The sequence below is a fragment of the Aquila chrysaetos genome, chromosome 8 (assembly GCF_900496995.4).
Source record: "Aquila chrysaetos chrysaetos chromosome 8, bAquChr1.4, whole genome shotgun sequence".
Lineage (NCBI taxonomy): Eukaryota > Metazoa > Chordata > Aves > Accipitriformes > Accipitridae > Aquila > Aquila chrysaetos.
Window position 1 is genome coordinate 9,752,176 of NC_044011.1, and position 26,490 is coordinate 9,778,665.

Consider the following 26,490-nt stretch of genomic DNA (forward strand, 5'->3'; position numbering starts at 1 on the left):
AGTAAATGGTAATGTGGAGAACCATCTAAAATGCATAGAATTTAATACCAGCATAGGACCAGTAGCAGTCATCAGGTTTGACCTATTGAGCACAGGTCAAAGAATGCTGCTTACTAGTTTCTGGTTTATGCCCAAACGTTCTGTCTGGACTACAGCATCTTCAAGAAAGATGTCTGGTCACAATTTAAGGACTTCAAATCATGGAGTATCCCTTGTGTACCTAGGTAAATTATTTCAGTGGTTAATTGTCCTTAGCAGAACAACAGCAGCAGCAAAATATATATATGTCTTAATTCTAGTCTGCATTTATTGGCGGTTAAGTCAATTTTAACCTCTTCAGGGATGAAAAAAAGTACCAGATTGCAGTTCTGTTTTCTAATTATAATGATTATAATGGAGGTTATTTCTAATTTTTAATCATTTGCGCAGTTCATTCTCTCCATCTCTTTTCAGTATTCTTTTTAAAGCAGACAGCAGAAATAATTACAGCATCCCAGCACTGGTCTTTCTTATTTTATATACTGCAGTTACAAAGTGGAAATAGAGGGACTTATATTCGCCTGCTTATATGTTCAAGATACAAATATTAATTCCACACATTGACAGGCTGGCTTGAAAATGAACAATTACTCAGAGCTACAGTTAACTGAATGGTATTTTGCCTCCAGTTTCTTATGTAATACTAAATGGCCCCCTAACAAAGAATACTCTGGGGTGTGATGATTCCTGATTTGAAGCCATCAGTTAACCAGTTATATATATTGTATAAAATTGTAATTTCCTTTTGAATACTTTGTATTGTTAAGATAGATTTATGTTGGATAAATACATTTTCATAATGGTGTGTTAAAAAATGGAAAGTGGAGTACCAACTGACAGTGCTTAGCATTAGATTCTCCTGTGCTTATTTTCAGATTTTTATAACAATATTACTCATTTTAAATCTCTGTTCTGTTAAAGATGAACCATTCTCCCTAATGAATCAAAAATGTTAAGGCTCTCATACTATTATCTTTTTTGCCTTTTTACCATTTCTGAGTCTCAGTCGAAAACTTGTTTCATTCCTTTTTTTTGTTATAAATCTTCTTCAAAGTCTAGCGAAAGATATCTTTAAGACCTGATATATTGTGCATCCTCTTAGTAGTTGTGCAGCAGGCTGCAAAATAATGGGTCTGATTTTCCTTTTGCTGCAGTGCAAATCTCTTGAACTTCATAGTTTCACATTTCTGCACCTCTCTGAATTTTAATTAATTCCAAAGTTTTAGTAAAATAGAAATCTAACAGTTTCATGTATAAACAACATCATGCAATTACACCGACCATGGGATTTGCTTTGAGAAACCTGGTTTACTGGGGGCTGATGGGGTCCATCTGTCAGAGAAGGGGAAAGCATCTTCAGTCATAGGCTTGCCAAGCTGGTGAAGGACTTTAAAGTTGCTGGGGGAGGGGAACCTCAATCCATCCCACTCCTACCAGTTTGATGCCAGTGCCAGCAGTAGATGCCAAGAGCCTGGAGAGGGATCACAGGTCAGCAGGAGAGCACCTGAAGAGCAACACAAATGAATTCCACTCCAGCCAGTAAGGCAGCTTCATCAGGGCCCCAACTTAAATGCCTCTATGCAAACACAAGTAGCATGGGGAGTAAACAAGAGGAGCTAGAGATGTGCGCACGCCTGCAGGGCTATGATCTTATCGGCATCACAGAGACATGGTGGGATGACTTCTATGACTGGAGTGTTGGAATGGAAGGATACAGGCTTTTTAGGAAGGACAGTCAGGGGAGGTGTGGAGGGGGTGTTGCCCTCTATGTCAGTGACGAGCTGGAGTGCATGGAGCTCTGCCTGGGGATGGATGAGGAGATGACTGAGAGCTTATGGGTAAGGATTAAAGGGAGGGCAGGGACAGGTGACATTACAGGGGGGGTCTGCTACAGGCCACCCAGCCAGGAAGACCAAGTGGATGAGACCCTCTATAGAAAGATAGGAGCAGCCTCACATTCACAAACCCTGGTCCTCATGGGGAACTTCAACCACCCCGATGTCTGTTGCGGGGACAACACAGCAGGGCATAAGCAATCCAGGAGGTTCCTGGAATGCGTTGATGATAACTTCCTTCTCCAAGTGATAGAGGACCCAATGAGGAGCGGTGCTATGCTGGACCTTGTTCTCACCACCAAGGAGGGGCTGGTGGGGAATGTGAAGCTCAAGGGCAGCCTTGGCTGCAGTGACCATGAAATGGTGGAGTTCAAGATCCTTGGGGCAGCGAGGAGGGTACACAGCAAGCTCACTACCCTGGACTTCAGGAGAGCAGACTTTGGCCTCTTCAGGGATCTCCTTGGTAGAGTACCATGGGATAAAGAGGGGCCCAAGAAAGCTGGTTAATATTCAAGGATCACCTCCTGCAAGCTCAGGAGTGATGCATCCCAACAAAGAGAAGTCAGGCAAAAACTCCAGGAGGCCTGCATGGATGAACAAGCTGCTCCTGGACAAACTCAAACACCAAAAAGAATCTTACAGAGGGTGGAAGCAAGGACAGGTAGCCTGTGAGGAATGCAGAGAAATAGTCCAAGCAGCCAGGCATCGGGTTAGGAAAGCTATAGCCCTGATAGAATTAAATCTGGCCAGGGACGTCAAAGGCAACAAGAAAAGCTTCTATAGGTACGTTGGTGATGAAAGGAAGACTAGGGAAAATGTGGGCCCTTTCTGAAAGGAAACTGGAGACCTGGTTACCCAAGACATGGAGAGGGCTGAGGTACTCAACAACTTTTTTGCCTCAGTCTTCACCAGCAAGTGCTCCAGCCATACTGCCCAAGTTGCAGAAGGCAAAAGCAGAGACTGGGAGAATGAAAAACCACCCACTGCAGGAGAAGATCAGGTTCAAGACCATCTAAGGAACCTGAAGGCGCACAAGTCCATGGGATCTGATGAGATGCATCTGTGGGTCCTGAGGGAACTGGCAGATGAAGTGGCTAAGCCACTATCCATCATATTTGAGAAGTCCTGGCAGTCTGGGGAAGTTCCCACTGACTGGAAAAGGGAAAACATAACCCCCATTTTTAAAAAGGGAAAAAAGGAAGACCCGGGGAACTACAGGCCAGTCAGTCTCACCTCTGTGCCCAGCAAGACCATGGAGCGGATCCTCCTGGAAACTATGCTAAGGCACATGGAAAATAAGGTGGTAACTGGTGACAGCCAAGATGGCTTCACTAAGGGCAAATCGTGCCTGACAAATTTGGTGGCCTTCTATGACAGGGTTACAGCGTTGGTGGGTAAGGGAAGAGCAATGGACGTCATCTACCTGGACTTGTGCAAAGCATTTGACACTGTCCTGCACGACATCCTTGTCTCTAAATTGGAGAAACATGGATTTGATGGATGGACCACTCAGTGGATAAGGAATTGGCTGGATTGTCACGCTCCGAGAGTTGCAGTCAATGGCTCCATGGAGAGCAGTGACGAGTGGTGTTTATCAGGGGTTGGTATTACGATGCTGTTTAACGTCTTTGTTGGCAACATGGACAGTGGGATTGAGTGCACCCTCAGCAAGTTTGCCAACGACACCAAGCTGTGTGGTGCAGTTGACACACCGGAGGGAAGGGATGCCATCCAGAAAGACCTGGACAGGCTTGAGAGGTAGGCCTGTGCGAACTTCATGAAGTACAAGTGCAAGGTCCTGCCCATGGGTTGGGGCAATCCTAAGCACAAATACAGGCTGGGCAGAGAATGGATTGAGAGCAGCCCTGAAGGAGAAGTACTTGGGGGTGCTGGTTGACAAGAAGCTCAACATGACCTGGCAATGTGTGTTTGCAGCCCAGAAAGTCAACCGTATTCTGGGCTGCATCAAAAGAAGTGTGGCTAGCGGGTTGAGAGAGGTGATTCTTCCCCTCTGCTCTTGTGAGACCCCACCTGGAGTACTGCATTCAGCTCTGGGGCCCCCAACATAAGAAGGAGATGGACCTGTTGGAACACATCCAGAGGAGGGCCACGAAGATGATCAGAGGGCTGGAGCACCTTCCCATGAAGACAGGCTGAGAGAGTTGGGGTTGTTCAGCCTGGAGAGGAGAGGAGAAGACCTTCCGGTACCTAAAGGGGGTCTACAAGAAAGCTGGAGGGGGACATTTTACAAGGGCATGTAGTGATAGGACAAGGGCTAATGGCTTTAAACTGAAAGAGGGTAGATTTAGACTAGGTACAAGGAAGAGATTCTTCACTGTGAGGGTGGTGATGCACTGGAACAGGTTGCCCAGAGAAGTTGTGGATGCCCCATCCCTGGAAGTGTTCAAGGCCAGGCTGCATGGGGCTTTGAGCAACCTGGTCTAATGGAAGGTGTTCCTGTCCATGGCAGGGGTTTGGAACTAGATGATCTTTAATGTCCCTTCCAACCCAAACCATTCTATGATTCTATGATTCTACTCTATGAGTACCTATAGCACAATACACCTCTTCAAACCAATAGGACCCACGATAAAAGTTCTTAAGGTTGATGCTCCACAAGTCGTTCAAAATTAGTGTCTGATCACTATTTCATGGTGCAAAATGACACTGTTTTAAATGAGACATACATCTAAGACCCTGCAGTCATCACCATCATAAATAGTATTTATCAGAATTGGATCAATTTCTTTTAGGCTTCATGTGAAGACCAACAGACCACACCATGCAAGGCTGATGAATTTATCCTCCAAAATACTAATCTCTTCGTCTTCTTCATGGAAACTCATTTTTCCCACGTTGTTTTTAGGGACCTGGAATACAGATGTGCAATTGAAAGGATGAATCCCATTATTAATAAAAATAATAGTATGAAAAGACTTACAGAACACATTTATCTCCTTTTTTAAAATTTACTCTTATGATAAGAGAGTTAACACCGTAGAACAGTTTTAAGTGGCTTTAATCTACCAGCCATACTACTATCTTTTTTTCCTCCAGTATTGGGAAAGGTAAATTATGCATAAAATAATGAACACCAGAGGAAAAGCTTGGATATAAAGGGCAACCTGGTTTGGTTTTTTTTTTTTTTTTTTCCCCTCCTTGAAATCAATTACAGGTCAAAGGGGAAAAATGATAATATATTATCATATAAAATTATAATTATTATATATTATAAAAGGGTAATATATTAATGTGATCGCATCTGAAATTTATTGGATATCTCCTGAGTATGTTGTCCCATGATATTCCTAGGCTTTTGTTGTAAAAACTGTCATCGAGAAATTTAGATGTCAGAAGCATCAACGTACACATTATATCAGTGGAATCAGTGTGGTTTTTATTTAGACCTGATTTGTCCAAATCTGTGCTGATTTCCCTTTTTATACTCTATGTAGAAAGAGACCATATAAATAAAAACTGCAATGTAGGCCAAAGATGCACTTTTAAGTAATTGGATGTTGCATTAAAATGTCCCTGGGTTTCTTTTTTGGTGATGCTTCTGCTTAGAATTGAGCCAATCTATCTTCATATTTCCTCTTCTCTGCCATTATAATTGATCTGGCAGTTCGCCACACTTAGACCCAGACAGTAATCACTTGGCATAGAGGATATTCTGCCTCCCTAATTTGACTGACAGAATAAATCCTGTTTTTAAACTGCTGTCATGTGGTTGTTATCAGTAAATAACACACATTTTACTATGGCATGTGTACATTGAGATAGACAGCTATGTGTTTTTAATGTGCCTGCCCAGCAGTGGAGGAGGAGTCATGAAAAGCAATCATGTTTTCATCAGCTCTACTGTAAGAGTGCAAACGTTGAAAGTGATTCTTAGGAAAGAAATCCCTAAAGCTTGAAGACATCTGTTAAGTTTTCTTTTAGAGGAAGTCATATGTGTGTTATACTGATTAACAAGCTGAGGAAAATGGACTTTACATATACAGGCTGCTTCCCTATATAAAATATTGCAGATTTTTTTTTTATATTCCATACTATAATGCAGATGCAGTCACTGAAAAACATTACTAGTTTTGGGAAATGTATCTGTGCATGTATAAATAATTTATCTGTTAGTAGCGGTAAAACTAATACTGTGCTTTGTTCAAGTTGCACCCAGCTGTAGTTTGCCTGGGAGAGGACAAAGTATTTGGATGGCATGCGTAGTGTTTTCAATTATGTTCAAAGAAATAATTGTTTGGTAATGAATAATCTGCTGTCAATAAACAACAAAGTCCCCACTGCCAACAACATTATGCTAAGTGGAATCACTGTACGCACAAAGATCTTCTAGAAGCTCAAACCGAACCTCGTCAACACTGGGAATGAGTACTGCAAAAAAAATCAAAGGCAAAACAGTTGTTGCATGATTGCATGTGAAACCATCTTAGCATCAATTTTATTTAAAGCACACAGAAATAAGTCATTACAGTAGTAGAATTAAGTATGTTCCAGAAAACAGTGCATCACTAAAATGCATACATTTTTCACTGAATGTGAAAGATTTGGGTCTGCCAAGAGTAAAGTATGAAATGAATCCCATCCTTCCGGGCATTTAAAAAAAGCCTTCCAAACCTATTGGAGACAGAGGGAGCTACTGAATTTACTGGATTTCTGTTACAGTGCCTTAAAGCTAGTTTTTCGTCTGAGCTATAGTTTTCAACCTAAATGCCACATTACAATTTAACCTTAAATTTGCAGCATGTTTATCAATGAAGGCTGTGCCCAAAACTTTATTAAGAATGGTTTCTTTATATTGTGAACTTGCAGATTGATCACTCTCATGGTTCTGTCTTCTGTACGCATGCACGTGAGCCTGTGAGTACAGGGGTTCTGTTGGATGTGCCTGCTGGTGGCGTGACCCTTCTCGGAGGTATTTTAGACACCCAGGTGGATTGCCAGAGGAATTTTGAATATCTGAGGAGATAATATTCTGTTACTCCATTGAATAAAGAACTGCTAGAAAAAGCTGGACTGTGGGAAATGGGAGGGGGAGTGAAGTGAGACATATTTAGTGATTTTATTGCTAAGAAATTGGGATGGTGCATTTTGTACCTGTTGGATTTTTTTCTAGGAAATGCAACTTCTTTATTCTCTGTGTGGTTTTTGGTTTGTTGGTTGGTTGGTTGATTGGTTGGTTGGTTGGCTTTTGAATGAAAAGAACAAAAGATAGCCATATCTGAGTTTAGAAGTTATGAATGTTTGGACTTCGTAGGCTCCTTTGTGAATGATGAATGAGAAGTTCATATAATTATTGAAAAAGGAGAGAGAAGACCGAGTCATAGATGTTTTCAAGACTTTGAGATAGGGAAGTACTTTCCCAGTCTAAGGCTGGGTATGATTTTAATTACTTTAGAGTATATGTCTTCAACCTTACAGTCATTAAGAATAAGACATACTGTTTCATAAACAAGTGTGTGTAACGCTAACAGGAAGGCTACAAGCTTTTTTGTTTTGCCCATCTTTGGGTTTTCTCTCATTAAAATGTGGTTGCTTTGCACTCTGAGACAAGTCTAAGTTATGCAGTAAGATCAGTGAATTACATAATTTCTTCTTGCAGAGCATCCTATTTTTCAGATACTGGTGTGCAGCACCTGAGCAGTCAAGTACACTTGATGTGTGTGTATCTTGGTCTCTGAAAGTCCTGCTGAAGTTATCAGTGAGCAAAAGAGGATAAAACCAGAGTCTCCAGTACCAGGCAGGATTCTCTACCTTTGGGAGGTCCCTAATGGGATTAGCTTCACAGCAGTACCAAGCTATTGGACAAATAGCAGCTTCCCTTTCCAGAGGGAAACAATGAACCAGGATATACCTGCATTTAGCCAGACCTTCTCTGGCAATTATGAAATTAAAGTTTAGTCTGAGACTAATCAAGTAGTATTTTCCCCTTATTATATGCAGCCCATTTCTTCTCACAGGTGGTGTGAGGTGGGTTGTAAACATGTAATTTAAACACCCTATATTGCTATATAAAAAAGGTCTGGAGCAAACACTGAAGGTAATCAAGTACATTCCGTTACCTAAAACTAGAATCAGTTATACCTAATCATCAAAACAGCCTATAGGTATAAATTTGAGAGTCTCCTGCAGTTTTGATCCAGCAAACCAAACAGATATGCTGTCTGTTAGATTTTGTATAATTTGAATATATAGAAACCGAGCTAAATTCAAACACCTTGGTTGGTAGAAAGAAGACAGGAGACCTTCAGTTTATTTTTATAACTTTACACTTGTAGAGTTTTTTTCTAAGGAACCCAAGAATAATTAAATATCTGAAAGTGTCAGATCTCCAAAATATTACTTAGTAGTGATTTTCTAAAATATACCTTATCTTTTTGGAGTTTTAGTCATTACACAGGATAGATGTAATGATGATATGTGTGGTCAGGCAAATGTCAGAGCTGTACAGCTATATTATCACAAAGAAAAGCATTGCTTCCGTAGCAGCAGTGAGTACTACTGGAAATTCCTAAGTTCTCTGGGAAACCTTTGTATTCAACTCTTCTGCTATTCTTTTGTATGGTAGTTTTAAATTACTAAAAGAAATACAGCAAAAGAACCACCAATAAAAAATAACTCTTAATGTGTTTATTTCTTATGCATTGATCACAAGTTATGCTACTTAATTTGAATACTGGTGGTAAGCATCTATACAGTGCTTTTTGTAGTATTGTCTGTAGTTGGCAGCCATGGATAAAAACCTTCTCTTTCTCAAAAAGAAAAGCTATTACATAATTATTCTCTCAATTTACAATCATAAAGCTAGAAGTTTTAGCTTTACTCAGAAATAATTTCTGTCTGGTTTTGAATGAAAATACTTGATTTTATTTCTTGGCTTTATGTAATTTTCTTTCAAGGAAAAACAGTGAGTAAGACAAACTGAGTTGTTTGAGATAGATGTGAGGTCTCTCATGACGTGAGATTTTTTCTTGAGTGCCTTCTGTGTGGGTGATTGTATTTACTATACTACAGAAAAAATGATGACGTTACACACTATTGTATGTTTTTCTTTGCCCTAAATAAACACATAATTGACAATAAAAATTACAAAAACATTTCAGAAGCTTTTTAGCTATAGCTATTCCTCTTGTATCACATCAAATGTGTTTTCCATTGTGAATTATAATAGCAGGTCATATTTCCACTTTCTTTTTTGGATTTGTGTCTGATGTCATAACCTGTAAAGGACAGCAGGCTACAAAAGGCATCTATGTTTTTTCAAAAAAAACAAAACAAAACAAAACCCACAGCAATTTACAGGAAAAAAGTTTACCTTTTTCAAGGTGATTTGCACAAAGAATCAAAACTCTTTAATCAAAATAAGCCTTGTAAAACTTGGATAAAAGAAATAGATTTTGTTTAGCAGAGGCTAGCTCGCATGTTTTAGTTTCTTATACTGAGGTACAATTAGAACATAAAAGTAATTGACAGTGAAGACAGAAATGTCCTTTGGTATTGATAATAGAGCTATTTAGGATATGAAACCTAAAGCACATTGGCTTAACTGTATTAAAATGCTGTTTTTATATACAGTAGCATTGAATGAGTAGCATACTCTTATTACAAGAATATCAGTATCAGGGGATGTTCCTAAATACCCTTCGTATTGTGGGTTAGAAGCATGTCAATACATCTGGTGAATAACTTTGACAAGAAAATGTTACTTAGCTCGTGAAAGTTTGGGAACCGATGTTCACAATAAAATCTCCTGTCTTGTTTAAAGTGAGGCTAAGAAGTCTCTGTCTGGAGTACAACATGCTGCAAATTACATTTCCATCTCCCTCAAGCCAGAAGAAAATGTCCTTTATGAGGAAACTAACTTAATACTGCAAAACAAATACATTATTTACATTCTAATTCTTAAGAGAGCTAATAATAACCTCTAAAAAGAATATATATTTATTTTTACTTTAAAATAATTTATTTTTTTGTAAACTCTGTTAGGTGTAAAAAAACCTAAATGGCATTTCTTCTGTCCTGACTAGAGGTGAAAAGTTTGTGTTTTTAGAGAAAATGTACACTCCTGAAAATACATGGAAATATGTATTGAACGACTCTGTATTTTAAATAACCTCCCCCTAGATTTTCCCTATGATCTAATAGGTTTTGAAGCTGTAGCTGTCAGAAGCGTGTATAAAGAACTGGCTATATCACTTGTCCTAACTCTCTGTTAACTGCTCTACAGATGGATTAAATATAGGGGAAAAAAAAATCTCACGGGTGTCTATGAATGCATGACATACGTGAAATCTCATGTGAGTAAACCCACTTTTTAGCAGAGGGTGCCATATGTGTCCACAGTAAAGATGAGGCATTTTTCCTGTTTCTGTTCAAACTTGCCTGGACGTTCAAAGCTGCTGAGCTGGTAGTTCCTTAGTTGAATGTAGTTCATCTATAAAGCCATTTGAAACAACCAGAGAAGCAGATGGTGGGACTTCTGTTATGAAAGTTGGGTCAGTAATCCTGGCTGTTTGTGCCACCTGGACAGAAGAAAAAGAGGCAGGAGTGAGCGGTCACGCTGAATGTATACTCTGTGCCATTAACAAACCCCTTCAGTTTACAAAGGGCTAAAGAGCTTATTATAACCATCCCCCGTAGCTAGTGAAATAAAAACAGAACGAAAATATGGTTGAAGGGGAAGCTGGGAAGACAAGTGAGGATGGGCTCGGTAGTGTGCCCCACACAGCCATGGCTGTGGCAGAGCTCAGGCAAGGCTACCGTGCCTCTGAGGGTATGTAGACAGAGGCGGGCCTCCCGCAGCTCTCTCACACAGCTCAGTCTGGTCTTTTTGTGTTACCTTCCCTTATGGTGACTTTTTGGCTGGTAACCTGGAGTTCCAAGTTTCCTTTTACTGACATGTCTGGCTTACAGAGCTGTCTGTACATGAGATATATGCGGTATCTTTGGGATGGTGTGCTTGAAACCCTCGGTCTGCGTCTCTCTGCTGGGCATTCTGCTGTTTCTGGAAATGTCATCACATGGCCAAGAGCACAGTAATGGGAGCAAAGACTTTTTAAAACATGAAGATATATGGTATTTCTAAGACACAGGTTTCCTTCTTTTCTGACAGATTTGGAGCTACCCGTACTTATTTACAAATAATACATCTTGACTGGGCTACCACAGTGCTGTAGTGTTAATCCACTGGTAATACTGATAGGAAATACATCTCCAGGACTTAAGACATGGCCTATATGTCACTTTCCAAACATATGAAGAATATTGCTGGATCTGTTTCCTATGAAGTACTGATTTGATCCATCAGCTAGTTTGCTAAACAGTTTTCCCTTGGAATAGTGCATCTGTTTGAAATGGTAGGAATTCCATGACTTTGATTATATGGAAAAATGCAGAATGTGTCTGAGAGAGAGAGTCAGAATATTACAGTTGGTTTGAGGCAAAAAAATTCCAGAGACAGAGCAATCCCCCATCAGAGATCTGGGTAAGATATGCCTGCCTTTATTTTTAGGTAAAGCAGGTTGTGCATATTTATACTTAACTTTAATTTTTTAAAACGTGTGTGTGTGTGTACAGTATGTTGTATTTCCTATTAGAGGAAACAATCCTTTGGTGGTTTTTCACAGTTCCCAAAGAAAGGAACAGCAGGTCCCAGATCCATCAGGATGTATGAACTGAGCAAGTTTGCACACAAGCTACTCTAGCCTATGAAGCTGATTGTGGGATCCAGGACTTAAAGCCAGAATTGCAAACAGCAGAAGGTTGACAATAACGAATACCGGAGCACCGGGATGTAGCTAGCTGTGAATGGCAAGAAGTGCCAACTATGACATAGGCTTATGCACCCTTGCATGCCCAGTAGCTCACTATTGACAGGTATATTAAAAACAGAAAAATATTTGCCGGCTTCAGCATTGTACAGCATCAATAATCCTAACACCTTTTCTGATTGTAAGGCTCACTTTGGTGTGCCTCAAAGAATTCCATTCAGTTTTCCTATAATATTTAAAATAACAGTCAAATATAGTTAACTGTATACAATCATTCACTAGGTTTTAGTCTAATCCAAGTAGGAAAGTGATAGTGTAGCTGACTGTGCAGGTCATGCTTTGCAATGGTGTTCAGTGTCTGATGGAGTCAGTACAGTGCATGCAGTTTTTGTGGCAGAGTCTAGATATATTATGAAGGAAAGCTTCAGATGTGCTCTGTCTGATCTTGTTCATTTTCTTATAACTTTGTGATAACATTTCTCATCCTGATGAGAAATCAGTTCTTCCATTTATAACATCTGCATTTGTTTTATGCACCTTATGTATACCCTCTTTTTCGGCAGGTGAACTAGGAAAATAATATATTATTAATGTACTTTGGACAGTTAAAACTGGTTTTAGTAATTTTGGTGTTAAAAATAGTTGTTAAACTCAACACTTTCAGAACAAATGATAAGTACTTTCATTTCACCACGTCATGCTTTTTTGTAGCCAACAGCCAATCTTTTCAGTGTGCTTGGAAGGCTGAACCAGGGATTTTAGGTATGCAGAGTTTATCAGTAATGGATGTTTTTATATTCTCTTTATTGTTACGTCAACAGCATCTGAAAACATAATTTTCTGTAAGTGTATCTCTTGGAGGGGAGTTTTCTTTCCCTCTATCCACTCTTTTTGTTTGGTTTGATTACTGACCAGTTTCTCCAAGTACTAGTAAGGGAGTATAAAATTTTCCTCTTTAGTTCTCATTTGAATGTATTTATGTACACAGAGCACTATATGTGTTTCTGTTACACATGAATATGAATCTTTTTATGAATTTTCAAATAAAAAACTCCTCTGCTGGATACGTTATCAGAAAGTTTCCATCACCAGGACTCTCTCTCTTTTTTCCCAAAGGAAACACAGTTGGTGTGATTGCTCATCACCTAAGCATTATCTGCTCCAAAGTAAGAATCAAGAGATTGTGAATCATAAAAAACAGAGCTGAAAGAGACTTCAACATGTCATCTAATTCCCTTTCCCCTGCTCTGTCTCTCTTCACTTAACTCTACAAATCTGTTTCTTCATTGATGTTTCTTTAATCTCTCAGTTGAGATTCCACAATCACCTGAGATTATCTATTCCAGTAGTGCTCTTCTACCCTTGCCATTTCTGTTAGTTTTCCCTAATGTCTAACCTGAGTCTTTCTTGTTGCAATCAAACTCCTTTACACCTTGTTTTATACCCCATGGATATCGAGAACAGATTAGTCCTATCTCTTTGCAACAGCCTTTCATGAACTGCCAAACTCTGCACTGGGCTCTCCAGTGAACAGTCTCAAAGGCAGTGCTCTCTTGTGTTGACTTTCTGCTGTGAAGCAGATCTTCCCTGAGAGGCAAAGGAAAGGATTCCTCAGAGGCAGGATCTTACAGTCTAGTTTACTGGTACAGAGATGTAGTCCATCTCCTGCTGAAAAAAGGAACAACCTGCTATCACTTAATTTTTCCAGGTCAAGAGCTTACTGCCTCAGCTAGTTATCTGACTGTCACTGTCACCCACCACAAAATATACATAGCTAAGAATGATGGTTTAAAAATTAAGATGCTGACTGAGTTACTGGGATGCCCAGATTCAGTTCTCTTTGTTTCTTATATGGCTTTGGGTAAACCATGTTGCCCTAAACTCAGGAAGACATGTGGATTCTTAAGGTTTGTTTAAGGAAATATTTGAGTGCTTAATTTAAAAAGACTAATTCATGAAAACCGTGAATGACACCTAGGTTTTTGCTGTTAAACCTTCATGGATGTCAGCATTTTTGCTTCTACACAGGCTCAGATGGCTTGCTCCTTCGGGAGCTCCAGGAATTGCTTTTGTAACTTTTTCCTCCCGGACTTCTTGGAATTCATGAACTGGTAGATGGCCCCTGTCTACGTCCCCTGAAAAACCCAATCTAATAAACATCTTGTCAGGGAGCAGCAAGGACAGGTTGCTCCCCAGGGCAAGGGAGGATGGCAGCTGAGCACAGTAACATAGCAGGCAGAAGCTGTGGCCTCACCGGCAAGGGGCAGCACCGTAGTACCCAAACAGGAAGGGTAGAGCGGGTCCATTGACAGTAACCAGGGCTCAACCGGCAGACCGGATCACCAGAGAAGTCCATAGTGATGAGGAAAGTCCAAGGTCAAGCCAGCAATTTGCTTCAGTGGGTCAGAGTCTAGGGGTGGATGGCCAGAGGAGAGACTTGGCTGCAATACCGTAGAAGCATAGCTTAGGCAGGGGCTGGAGCTGAGATCCTCAGCTTAAAAGCAGCTTCCAGAAGTGTGGAGCCCCTGCTGAGGCTTCTTAGCATAACTGCTTGGAGGAGTCTCTGCTGAAGCTTCTTCTAGCATTTTCTTGAGGAGCACCAAGGCAGTGGAGGCTTCTCTCCCCTACTGGAGCTCTGGCCTCAAGCGCAGAGAGCTATGCTGCAGAGGGGAGGGAGTGCGCCCTGGGCTCTGACGCATCTGTCGTAATTTGATGGTGTGGAGTTCAGCACATAATGCAGCATTTTGCAATCAAAGAAGTGCCAAAGCAGAGCTCACGTCACAACTGCAGCTCAGGCAATGAGCTTCGGTAGTGGTGCTGCATGGTGCAAACTGGTTTAATGCTGATAATGTGAATGTGTTGCTCAAATCCTGAAACATGGGGGGTTCTATGGACTGATGTGTGAACTGTGGAAGTAGTGCTTTAGGACATGAATCTGGAATCTGTCTTGAGGATGGTTACATGAGTCTGATGAGGAAGCGCTTAGCAATATGGTGGTGCATTACAGTCTTTTAGTCATTTTTAGTCTCTTAAAATGGGTTGACATTTAGATTTAACTACTTTGCCCCCAATTCCTTACAAAATATTAAAAGAGTAAAGAAAAGAAACTCTGCAGGAAACATTATGTAGCCCTTGTAATTTTTGTTGTGGGGCAAGGTTGTGAGGTTTTTTTACAGCATCTTTCTATTTTTGCAGAGGGTGAGGAGGGAGGCATTACCCTTGTCATATCATATGTGCTATTTTTGCCTATATTCCTAAAGAATATGTTAAAAAAAATGATTATAATAAGGGATTTAAAATTCAAAAATTTTCCCTTACCTCTCCAAATATTAGAGATAACTCAAGTCTCAGCCATACAGATTGTGTGTAGTTGTCCCATTAACTACATTGTTCTCAATACACTTTGTAGGATTTCTATTACTGGCACACACGTATACTGAAAAGAACATAGATAATTACAGTTTGAATATTATGGTTATGTATTTTCAATTCTGTATAATTCATACACAATGAATTCACACTTTGCACACTCTATTTATATGTAATCAATACGTGTCCTAAACAACCATGTAGTCAGAAGAACAGTAATACAGAGGAAAAAAGAGTTTGAGATGAGGAAAGCGTATTCAAGCTTGCATAAAGTTCTTTGTAACGCTTCCTTTATGAGTGGCAACTTCGAAGGTTGATTTGAGTCAAGTGAACAGCATGCCCCAGATAAAATTTTCCTGAACACCACCTGTGCAGCTAAGCAAAGCTAGCAGTGACCCTGGCTATGTTACATGGGCAGTATTTTCTGCAGAACACATTGTTACCAGGCACAGACAATGATTTATTTCTAACTTCAGGCATAGAGGGTGGAGAGGATTGTTTTTTCACCTTCAGAAAACTTCCCACAATACCTCTCCCTGTTTCTCAGCGATCCACCACCGTGTAGATAGTGATGCATTACACCGTCTGGCCCTGATGCTCATGTCCATTTCAGAAGTGAGCTATGATTTAGGAAGAAAGGCAGGTGCTCAACTTTCTTAGAACAGATTATGTCTGCTTTCATAGGATTTATAGCAAAATGGAATAGCCTCATTGCAGGGAACAACTGCCGAACACATGCTTTAAATCGAATCAGGATTGAGGAGGTTTATTGATTTATTAACAACGTGTAATTAACTGGCAGTCAGTGAACTATACTCGCAGGATCAATGTCAGCAATACAACAGATAAACCACAGTATGAGACACCTAGAGACTGTAAACATATTCTTGCAATTTGCTAAACACCCGGGAAGTTCTCACCTCACTTCACACAGCTGGAGGCATGCAACCCACAGGCCCAGGCAGCGTGGGTTACAAGCACCCCCTTCTCTGTGCGTGCCGGTTCCTATACTTACACGCACCTCTGTGTGCCTACGCTGCTCCCTGCAATCCGCTCCTCAACACGCCGGTGAGAACCCACCCCCGGAGTCCCTCCTTGTTGCACCCTGTACTGTCAGCCCTCTCGCTGGAGGGCAGGGTACGGATGGCATTCGACGGGGACGATGCTCTCTCAGGCCTCGGACGTTGCAATGGCAGCTCCTGGGAATACCAAACCCCGTTTGGCAGCTGCCGATACCAAGGTCTCCGGCCAGTCAGAAATTTTCGTGCTTTTTTTATACTTCCTTCCAAACTCATTCCTCCCTTTACCCTCTTGGTAAGCCTTGGCTACTGTTTAATCCAGCTGGTGGTCACAATAAGCAAAATGTCACTCTTAATTTCCTTTTAGCATTATCAGGTTTGGGGCAAACACCCTCTCAGCAGAGGCAGTTTTGGAAAATCTATTCACACACACTGGCTACACTCACATTCCTCTCACATCACTTGCTGTTATCCAGGTCATGTTATTAAGAGCAGACTGTACAGATTCCCCCGTACCATTTCCTGAAAATGTTGGTGCAAAACTGTTTTATTTCACAAAAATAAATCTAGGGGAAAAAAGTGTAGAATCATACAGTGGCCAAATAATCACTATAAAAATACAGGACTGGCAAATATGGATCGAAAGACATACAATAATCATTCCCCGATTTTAATACTGGCCTCTTGGCTATGGAATATAACACTTCCTACAGTGGGTTTGTTTATTAATACCTTCCCATGGTTTCAAAGTATGTCTATAACTGAATACATCTTCAGCTTGAGGCATGTTTGATTTAATGAGCTCTTGGATTTTGGTCTTTTTGAATACTGAAGGTAGATTTTCTCCTCCACAGTATGTGATTGTAGCCATGAGCATATATCCTATAGTTCTTCATGCAAGAATGTCCCATGATGAATGAGGACATGTAAGAATCATGAGGCTGTAGCAGTGCGAGCATTCAAATAAACAGATCTTTCTAAGTATATTTTTCCCTGCTATTACATTAATCCAGCCTGGTTACTGGCTACGTCTTTATGGAATCTAAGCAGTGTAATTTACTGATGAGTTATGAATGGTTGAGTTACTCTATTCCACTAAATGTTCCCATTTCAGGCTTCAGGTTTCACTGTGCTGTCTTGTCAAGGCTAGTGACCACATGTATCACCACACTGCTGAAAGATTCTTTCATGTGTTTCCTCTTAATGAATACTTTGAACAAAACCCAAAAGATGGTAAAATTACAACCTACCTAATGATCAGTACTAGGGTTTCTCCTGTGATTCCTATAGGTTAGCCCAATAACTTAAAATATTAGAGCATAGTTAACGCAGAGACTGTCACTTGAAATAAAGAATAGGGAGCTATGCAGTTTTTGCATTAGAATATTTCAGTGTGCTGTGCAGAAGTAAAAGGTAACATTGAAATTTCTCCTTAGGCATCCTTCTTAGTATCAACTTAATTGAAATCACAAAGGACATTTAGAGCTTTTACTGGACTCTTAATTAACCCGTCATGGTAATGAACATAATTATTGTGCCTTTTTTTTTAACCTGCAGCAAACTGTGGTCATTGAGCTTTGTCTGACGTTATTCATCTGTATTAGTAGCATGAACAGTACTACATCGGCAGGGGTGGGGAAAGAAAAATGTGTAGTCGCTTTCTTCAAATTCAGATACAGATGCTTATTTTTGTATAATTTCTTAAATTTACAATTAGTATATTATGGTTGGATGCTATAGTCTTTATTTTGCTTAGAAAGAAAATTGTGCTTTTTTCCAAAAAGAGATCTGCTGGCATGCACAGTCTTGGATTTTCAGTTTTCCTGTTTTATGTTCTGTTGACTTTAGATTGTGAACTCTTTATGGCAGAGACTGTCTATTTCCTTTAATGTTTATACAGTGTTTCACATAATGAGAATCCAGTCCTAACTGGAGGCATCTAGGGAAAGTACCATTCTTGAAGGGTTATGTATTTTATGACATACCATTTCCCATAGGAAAATGGTAAGGTTTGAGATAAGCAGAATTAATACAAATTGTTTGCTTAATAAAGACAAGAGAAATACATTTCCAAGGATATCTTACCTTCATGACTGTGGATTTGAAAAATGAATAATAGATGTAAGGTAGGCCCTTTTTATTGCCTACCTAATACCTCCAACATAAAACTGTAATTGAGCATAAAAACATAAATTCTCCTAGCACAAAACATTTCTTATTAAGATAAACCTGTCAGTATGATGATACAAGCAATAACCTTGGATTACAAGAATGTGGGCTAGAAATCTTTATAAGTAATCTCACAAAAGTCCTCCCTTATTGACTTATATTTTAAGAATCAATTGCTTCAGATTTTCATTGGATTGAGAAAATGGTTGAGAAAGCCAGAATAAAATGTATATAAAATACCGATATTCTTATTTCTGCTTTCTCAAAACTTCAATCATGCAGTTTTAGCACAGGAATGACTACTATGATTTGCCTTTTTTTTTTTTTTCTTTTTCATAGCACTCGTGTGCATCCAAGTGCACCTGAAAAGAAGCCAAAAAAGAGAAAAAATAGGGCTCAGCCCAACTGCAGATTCACATCTGAAATTCTGCATTTGTAAATATAGTACTCTTTACTGTCTCTGCAATCTGCATTGTAATTTACAATTTAGAGTATTAGCACTGTGCATTTAGAAGTAAATATCTGGTGCCATCATCATATATTCATCATTCATTTTTCTGAATGAAACCAGAGCTGGTTCACTGTTTTTTATATATCGTATTTTACAGATATATGAGGGGAATAATGTGCATAGTAAGAGGCTATTGTTTGAAAAAAAGGTGGATTCAAGGTCTGCCTCTCCTGGTGCTTGAAGTTCTACATAATGACAGTCTGATAAGTCCTATATAACATAGCAAGAATAGAGACGCTGTATTTGTTGACCCATATTTTTGTGTTACTCTATATGCGCTTATGTTTTTATTGCCTACTTCTTGAAAGCAAAAACAGAATTGGCTTTTCACAAAATAGCAAAAACTCTAGTAATTATAGTGTAAAAACAGAAAAGGAATACTTTAAAGTTTCAAATTTTTACTGAAACATTTCAACTAATCTATGATTTTATGAAAGCTGAATTTTTAAGCACCTAAATTTATAGCTGGATTTGATTTGAAAGTGTCCCTTAGTGAAATGGAAGTCATTAGTGAGAATGTATGTAATGCAATTAAAATCTAAGAAGGGTTGCAGCACTTCTAATTGGAAAGATTCAGTTTGTGTTAGAGACAACATATTTGGACGCTCAATCTTTTCTGTGGTGAGTTTTTTTAGTTGGTTGAAAATATTTTGTCATATATGTATATCTGATTAATGTAATCTAGTAAGAAAAATATATATTCTAATCATTCAGACATGCTGAAAGATAATTCTACGTTTTCTTTTGACCTACAGTACGTACATGTAGACAGTAAGACATAAATTAGTACGTCTTTTTTGTTAAAAGCATATTCTCCAAAATTAGTTCAGTCAGGTTAAATCCTCTGTCTTTCAATATTTTTGGCAGCAAATAAGCTTCCTCAACGCTGTCCCTCAGATGCACTTCATCCCTGTTCTAAAGGAATCACGTTACAGAACAAGGAAGCACAGCTCCAAACCTATAGAATCTTTGGGTCCTCTGTATGCCAAATTTTCACTAATGCTAGCTAGATCTATTGCTCTTGAGGTAAGCATATAAATGCTTATTATGAAGAGGGCTGTTATTTTATGTGTCTTATCTATATGAAAATACAAAATAGTAGTAGCTCATTTCATTAACAGGGATCCTGCTGCAAGTAACAAGACTGAATAAAACTATATACTCATTTTGTTCTCAGTGTCATATAGAAATAATTTGATAGGCAAGTGTATGCAGTATTCTACATGCGTAGCACTGGTTTTCCAAACGTCACTGTTGCAATTTTGTACTCAAAACACATGGCACATTTAATCAAAAAATAATGCTTGAACCTTGCTTCAGAAATATTGTAAAAAAACCCATAGAAAATAGGTTTCCCCCTGTAAGAAGTTTGAATTTCCCTTTTGTGTAAAACAGTAGGAACTTTATTTAAGAAAATAGAAAACTGTATCTACAGATACAGTTTTCAACAAACTTAGGCATAGACCAAATATCAGGACATTTCTTTGCTCCTTTTGCATGTTTAACCTGACAGTGGCTGTGAGCAAATAAACAAGGTACCATGGGAAAGTCCTGTAACCCACTGAAAAAAAATCATCATGTGATGCAATTCCAAATCAAAGCAAAAGTGATGCAGTCTGGGACATTTTCTTCCACTTCTAATCCATGTTTTTGGGTGGGGTTTTTTTCTGTGATTTGATAGTTTTTGCGTGAAGTTGCTCTGAGGCAGTTGCCTCTACTTTTTAATCTCAGAGTTCTCTGACTTGAAGTCATGTAGCTGTGGCCATTATGTTCCAGTGCTTTCCCTGTTGCAGCTTTTATGGCTCATCTCAATACACTGAATTCATATATACAGAATTAATTAGCTTGAGGGTATCAATAGTTTAATTCCCCATTCAGCAATTCAGTGCTAGTAGCAATTTAAATCTAGGTAGGAAAAAGTTCTGTGTTACTTTGTAGGGAAGGACTTGTAATAGGTGGTGAATGGATAATTAGACTGCAGGTTCTTCTGGATAGCAACTGTTCCTTACATTTGTGTTTGTTTAATGTTAAACACAACAGGTCCCTGTTCATGCAACAAAATTAATGGAGTTCAACTAAAATCCTCTTAAACCCTGTATTTATTAAAGTCAGTGGTCATCTTGCTGCAGATGGCAGTGATTACAAGAATAAATCTCTGCTCATAAGCACAAGCCACTAATGTTTATGAAAGATTCTATAACAAGTGTTTATTGTTTTCTTTAAATATATATATGGCTAATGAAAGAGAAACAAAGTGAAGAGAAACAAAATTCTGACAGGATAGGTGGTCACAAAGATGATAGTACCGAAGTTTCTCACAGTCTCACAGCATCATTTACTGCATTTACTTTCTTAAATAGAAATGACCTTTCCAAAAACAGTTAAGAGAAAGATTGCCCTAGATTTTTCTACCGGTGTGTCACTGAATGTTTACATTATAAACTGAAAATAGTTTGCTAAGTAGTCAGAATTTAAGAGCAATTTAGCTTAAACATTTTCATGCTCATTTGTGCAATGCCTCTGGTATTTTAGCAGTATAAAAAGATTTCCTTTGCTTCAAACCATTGGATCAGGGTGATTTTGACATCCTTAATCTCTCTTTAAGAGCATTAGAATTTTTTATTTAAAAAACTGAGTGGTAAAAGGTAGAAAGAAGTAATTTTCTAGAAATAGTGCTTTTTGAAAAGTTGTGTCAGCAAACACGGTGGATAAAAGAAAAGACTGAATTCTAAGCTAATGGTGCCAAAGATAGTACAGACGTACAGAGTTTGCAAGGTCTAAGGATATGATTTTGAATAAAAGGTATAGCCTTGAGCTGACTAGTCTACATGCTCACATATGTGCAAGGAATTCAGCCTCAAGCTAAGAATCTCATTTCAAGGCAAGATGATGCCAGAAGAAATAGTCCTTAGGGATCTGCAGCATTCTAACTCACAACTAAACCCACAATCCATGCATTAGTAGTATTGCCTATTCCTGGTGCAAGAATACTCCTACCAGTGTGGGAATTGTTCTTCAGTTGTGTGACTTTTTAGGCCAGTGACTCATATGTTAATGAGTTAATTATTAATATGTGTGCCATTGAATAAATGAATGATCCTTTTGGAATTTTAGAAGGAGTTAAAGGTGCTTTCAGTTCCACCATAAAGCTATTGGTAGCACTCAGGAGCACACTAGATTATGCTTTAGTGATGATGAGAGAGAAAATCAGTTTATAAAATCTTAAAATGCTGACATTGGTGAGGGGAGAAGGTATACTAGTTACATAGCTATAGTAGACCAGTTCTACAAGGTGATCTGGATGGTACATTAACATTGGCTAATCTAACCAGGATCTGCTCAAATAAAAATTAATGCAAGGTCATATGTCCATGAAACAAAGATTGTGCCACTTTTACAGGATGATCATTTGGAAAACAGTCAAAGAACGTAGGGGTCATAAAGGACGCTGTTCAATTGAACATGAGCTCCAGTGTGATGTGCTGGCTAATAGAGCAAATGTAATTCCTGTACACAATCAGAGGACCGTCAGTTGAAATTGCACCTCTATATGACATTTATGAGAGCATTACTGGGATGCTATGTCCATTTCTGATGTCCATATTTTGAGAAGAATGTTGATAATTCGGAAAGAGCTTCAAGAGCAATATAAGATCTAGGAAACCTGTCCTATGGTGGTAAACTAAAGACAAAAAATCAGATTATTTTGTCAAAAAGACAGTTGCAAAGTTACTTGAACATAGTCTGCAAGTACTAACATAGAAAGAAGTTACCTTATTACAGAGGGTTTTTAAATCTAACAAGCATACAGGACAGAATGCACAGACACTAAGGCTAGACATATTCAAAGTAGACAAAATTAGGCCAGAACTAAGATGCATATTTTTATAATGAGGTTAACAAACCACTTTTGCAGCTTATTTAGAGGTATGATGAGTTCTCAAATACGTAGAAATTGGCTGTCTTTCTGATACTTGTGTTATGCCTCAATCTAAAGTTATTAGGAGTGCATAGAAATAATTTGGTAAAATCGTATCGCTTATGTTACACAAAAGGAGGCAACACATAAATAATACTTCCATGCCCTATATTTGTAAGTAAAATTCTGGCAGCATGGAACACAGTGAGGCCAGGATTTTACCCATGAATCATGGACAAAAACTTCCATGATAGGCCCATGAGAAAATCAAGATACTCTCCAAAGGTTTGTCGGTCCTGCCACTGCAGTGCTACACGGATATACCAATCTTGCTATCATATGTGAAGTAGCAGAGGTAACTACACCTGAGAATATTAAACTACGCCATGTGAGCAGCCTGCCGAAGGAAGTAGGTAGGACATTCCCATATAAATTGTGCAGCATGTATATGTCTTTAAACGTGATGCTAATAAAAACCTCATATTTAACACTCCAATGTCTTGCAGACACCAAAATGACATGATGATGACATTTTCATCTATACTGGAATAGCTCATTGGATAAATTGTAGGATCTCGTTGCCTTTCTGTGATTAATTACTGCATGAATTCTGGCTGTACCTGCATAGTAAGCTACCAGTTTATAGCAGAATCTTCTGCTATCCCCTAAATACTGTAAAATTTCATCTTCTATTGTTTCAAATTTCTAGATCATCCAGCTCTTCTTTAATCCTATGCTGTACTGATGATGCCTTTCAACTTTGGAAAGTACAAATTAAGAAATTCAAATATCTATAAAGTCAAAGCGTTAAAGAGTTATTAATCCCAAAGCCAATCCTTATGGAACTCTAATAATAAAATTATTCTAGCATAACTCATTGTTTTCTCCTTTTTAGCTTTTAAGATCTTATATTTTAGAGTGATACAAGTTGTACGCTTTCATTGCCATGTGTTAGCTCCACTGAACTCCACACTAGTTAAATGTTCATTTTCCAATCTTAAAAGAAAAAAGAAACAAACAAAAACTATTTAATAGAAAGATATAAGTTTAGCTTGGCACAGAGCTTTACAACTTTGTAAACTTACGTTGCCTTTTATCTCATTTTTCATTTACCTTTATGGGTTTAATTATGCTTCCCTTCAAAATTTCTTCTAAGGCTTTTCAGCTATTAACGTAAGATTAATGGGCCCATAATTGCCAAGATCACTTTTATCAGTTTCTTAAATATACACATGGCACTTGCTACTCTCCAGTTACATGCTCTTTCCTGGTTTTGTTAGCTTTATTAGCAACTTGTTCTTGAATTTATGTTTCCATGTTCTAATTTTTCAGAGTTTGGAGTTGATCCAGTCATACTGGGATATTAAACTCTTTGGATGGTGTTTCATGCTGAATATGTTGTATTCTGTTTGCTCATTTCCATTAGGCTTCTATGTTTGCTTGCATGGTTTTGATTATTATTTTTACTGACCTATCAGATAATATAATCCAGAAGACCAAAGGAAAGGCTTGTTCAGTATAAAGAATGCTGGTAAATGCTCACCTAGCATACGGGTATCATTCTGATCATTCATTTTCAAGAAAGACTAATGGAAAATGAAGCAAGAAAAAAAAGCCTTTTTGGCATTTCTGGGCTGCTAACTAATATTGAAGCAGATTCAGTTCAACTGTCTGGCAACTTTGGGAAGATTCAAATACCTAAGTTAAGATGTATTCATTTAGGTTCCTGCGGGAGTGCTTGGCTGTCTGTACTCCCATTCGTATCACCAGACACCCAGTCTTTACAGACAGTGCAGTGTCAAGGGTTCAGAGGAGCAGAGAGGAGATAGTGACTTCTGCCCCCAAAGTGGGCAGCTCGGACATGATTCTGTTTCCTACACACTCTTATGTTGTGTCATTCAACATCCTCTTGTTTCTTACCTGGCCTCCAGGTGTCACCCCCTGGTGAAGTGAGTGGTCTCCCATGTGTTCTGTGCCCTACCTGCAAGCCCCACGTGCAAGTCTTGGATATCATGGTGCATCTCAAATGAGACAGGGTACCTACTCTAAAGGAAAGGAAGTTAATTTCAATTGGGGCATATGCCATGATACTAGGAGATGTCTGTCTCTAGCCTATCTGCAGTCTACAGACTTTATGGCTTATGCACCTCTTCTTTAAGGGTCTCCAAAAGTAGTATATATGCCTGACGGCAGCTGTGACATGATAGCAAAAGTTAGGTTACTTCTTAAGCTTCCCTCGCTATTGCTGAGAACTGAACAAAGTCTACCATAGATATAAGATACTAAGCTGTCTAAAGAGCAAAAAGAAGGGAAGGACAGGGTTAAATGTACTTCCTTATGTCTGGAGAAGGAAAGTGTGAAAGGGAAGACCAGACTAATATTTTCAGCATGCGTTTTTTCGTAGCTATATGCTTTACATATTAGACACATTAATTCATTCTCACTATTTTTACTTCCCCAATAATTGATTAATTCCATCATTGATTCATTGCATATGTACTTATTGACATAAATGGTTTGCTCCATTACTGATTATCTGTGTTATTGATTCATAATACTTTATTTCTCTCCCTATTTACTTCATACAGTACTTGATTCATCATATAATTACTTCACAACATAATTGAATCGTTGCACTATCAAGCAATTCCACAGTAATTGCTTTCAAGATAATTGATTACTTGTCAGTGTGACCAATCATAACTCACCTGTCATTCTTTATAGTCCACTTTGTATTTCCTCTTTCCTCCTCCTCAAAACTGTCCTTTCGTTCTCCTCTTTCTGTGGTTCCCGTTAACTCTACATATCCTTCTTTTCAGTAACCATGAATTAGTTCTCTGTCTCTTTCCCATTTGGATAGTTATCTCCCTGAGCATGTACTTGATTTCCTGTTTTCCCACTCCAGCTATGTCCCTTCAGTCTGACATTTGCTCTTTCCAGCTTCCTAATTGCAGCAGAATGCTAGTATCTCAAAAGGAACAGTCTTGGTCATTCCTCAGAGCCTCCAAGTCATTTTTCTTAACCTCCATCTGGTTTTGATTTTGTTAATCATATTAGCTTGGTGAAAAATCTTGCTGTGCATTAGCTTTAAGGCCCCTCAGGCCTTCTGTTTTTCTTGCAGTCGCTTCTTTGCTGGTTTGCTTTATGTTCTCACTTCCATTTCTAGTCATACAAGAGTCCGTCAGTACCTCTTTCTTCCATTTGCACTTTGTGTTTTGGTGATGATATCCATTTCTGATTTCAAATGCCAACTTTCTACTTGTCATTAAGTCTGCCATTTTGCCCTGATCTGTTTGCCTCTGTATGTTCTTAAATTGCACTGGTTTTACGTGGCTTGTGAAGGTTTCTTTTTTTAGTTTAAATGTGGCCAAAATTGAAACTGTTTCAAGTGATAAGCTACAAAGGCGATGATAAAAACATCAGACCTGATTACACTAGATCACAGCAAGGTCAATCTATATCAGAATCTTATCTCCGATAGTAGTGTGTAGCAGATAATAAGGAAAAGAGTATAACAAGAAAGGTGCAGAGTGATACTTTTGCCGATTTCCCCTCCCCTATTTCAGCAATCCTGTATTTACAGACTTCCATGAGGTAGTCTGCAAGGTAGCCCCGCATCTCTGAACTTGTCTCTTACAAGTGAAAAGTTAGTCAGTTTAATTTCTCCCTCTATAGATGCCAAACTAAACCTCTGATTATTCTTTTCACAATTTTCAGTGGGTTTTCTTATTTTACTTTATGAAATGGAGAAATCAAGATTTTATGGAGCTGCTCAAATCATGAAAGAATGCTATGACACAGTAGCAAAATGAAGGTTTTTGTTGTGTTCTTTATACCCTTTTTA

The 26,490-nt window shown here is 38.7% G+C and overlaps 1 protein-coding gene across 1 annotated transcript in view; it reads left to right on the forward strand.

Annotated features, from left to right (window-relative positions):
* Window positions 1-26,490, forward strand: part of PRKN (parkin RBR E3 ubiquitin protein ligase) — an 800,965-nt gene that overhangs the window by 116,595 nt on the left and 657,880 nt on the right. The window lies entirely within an intron of this gene.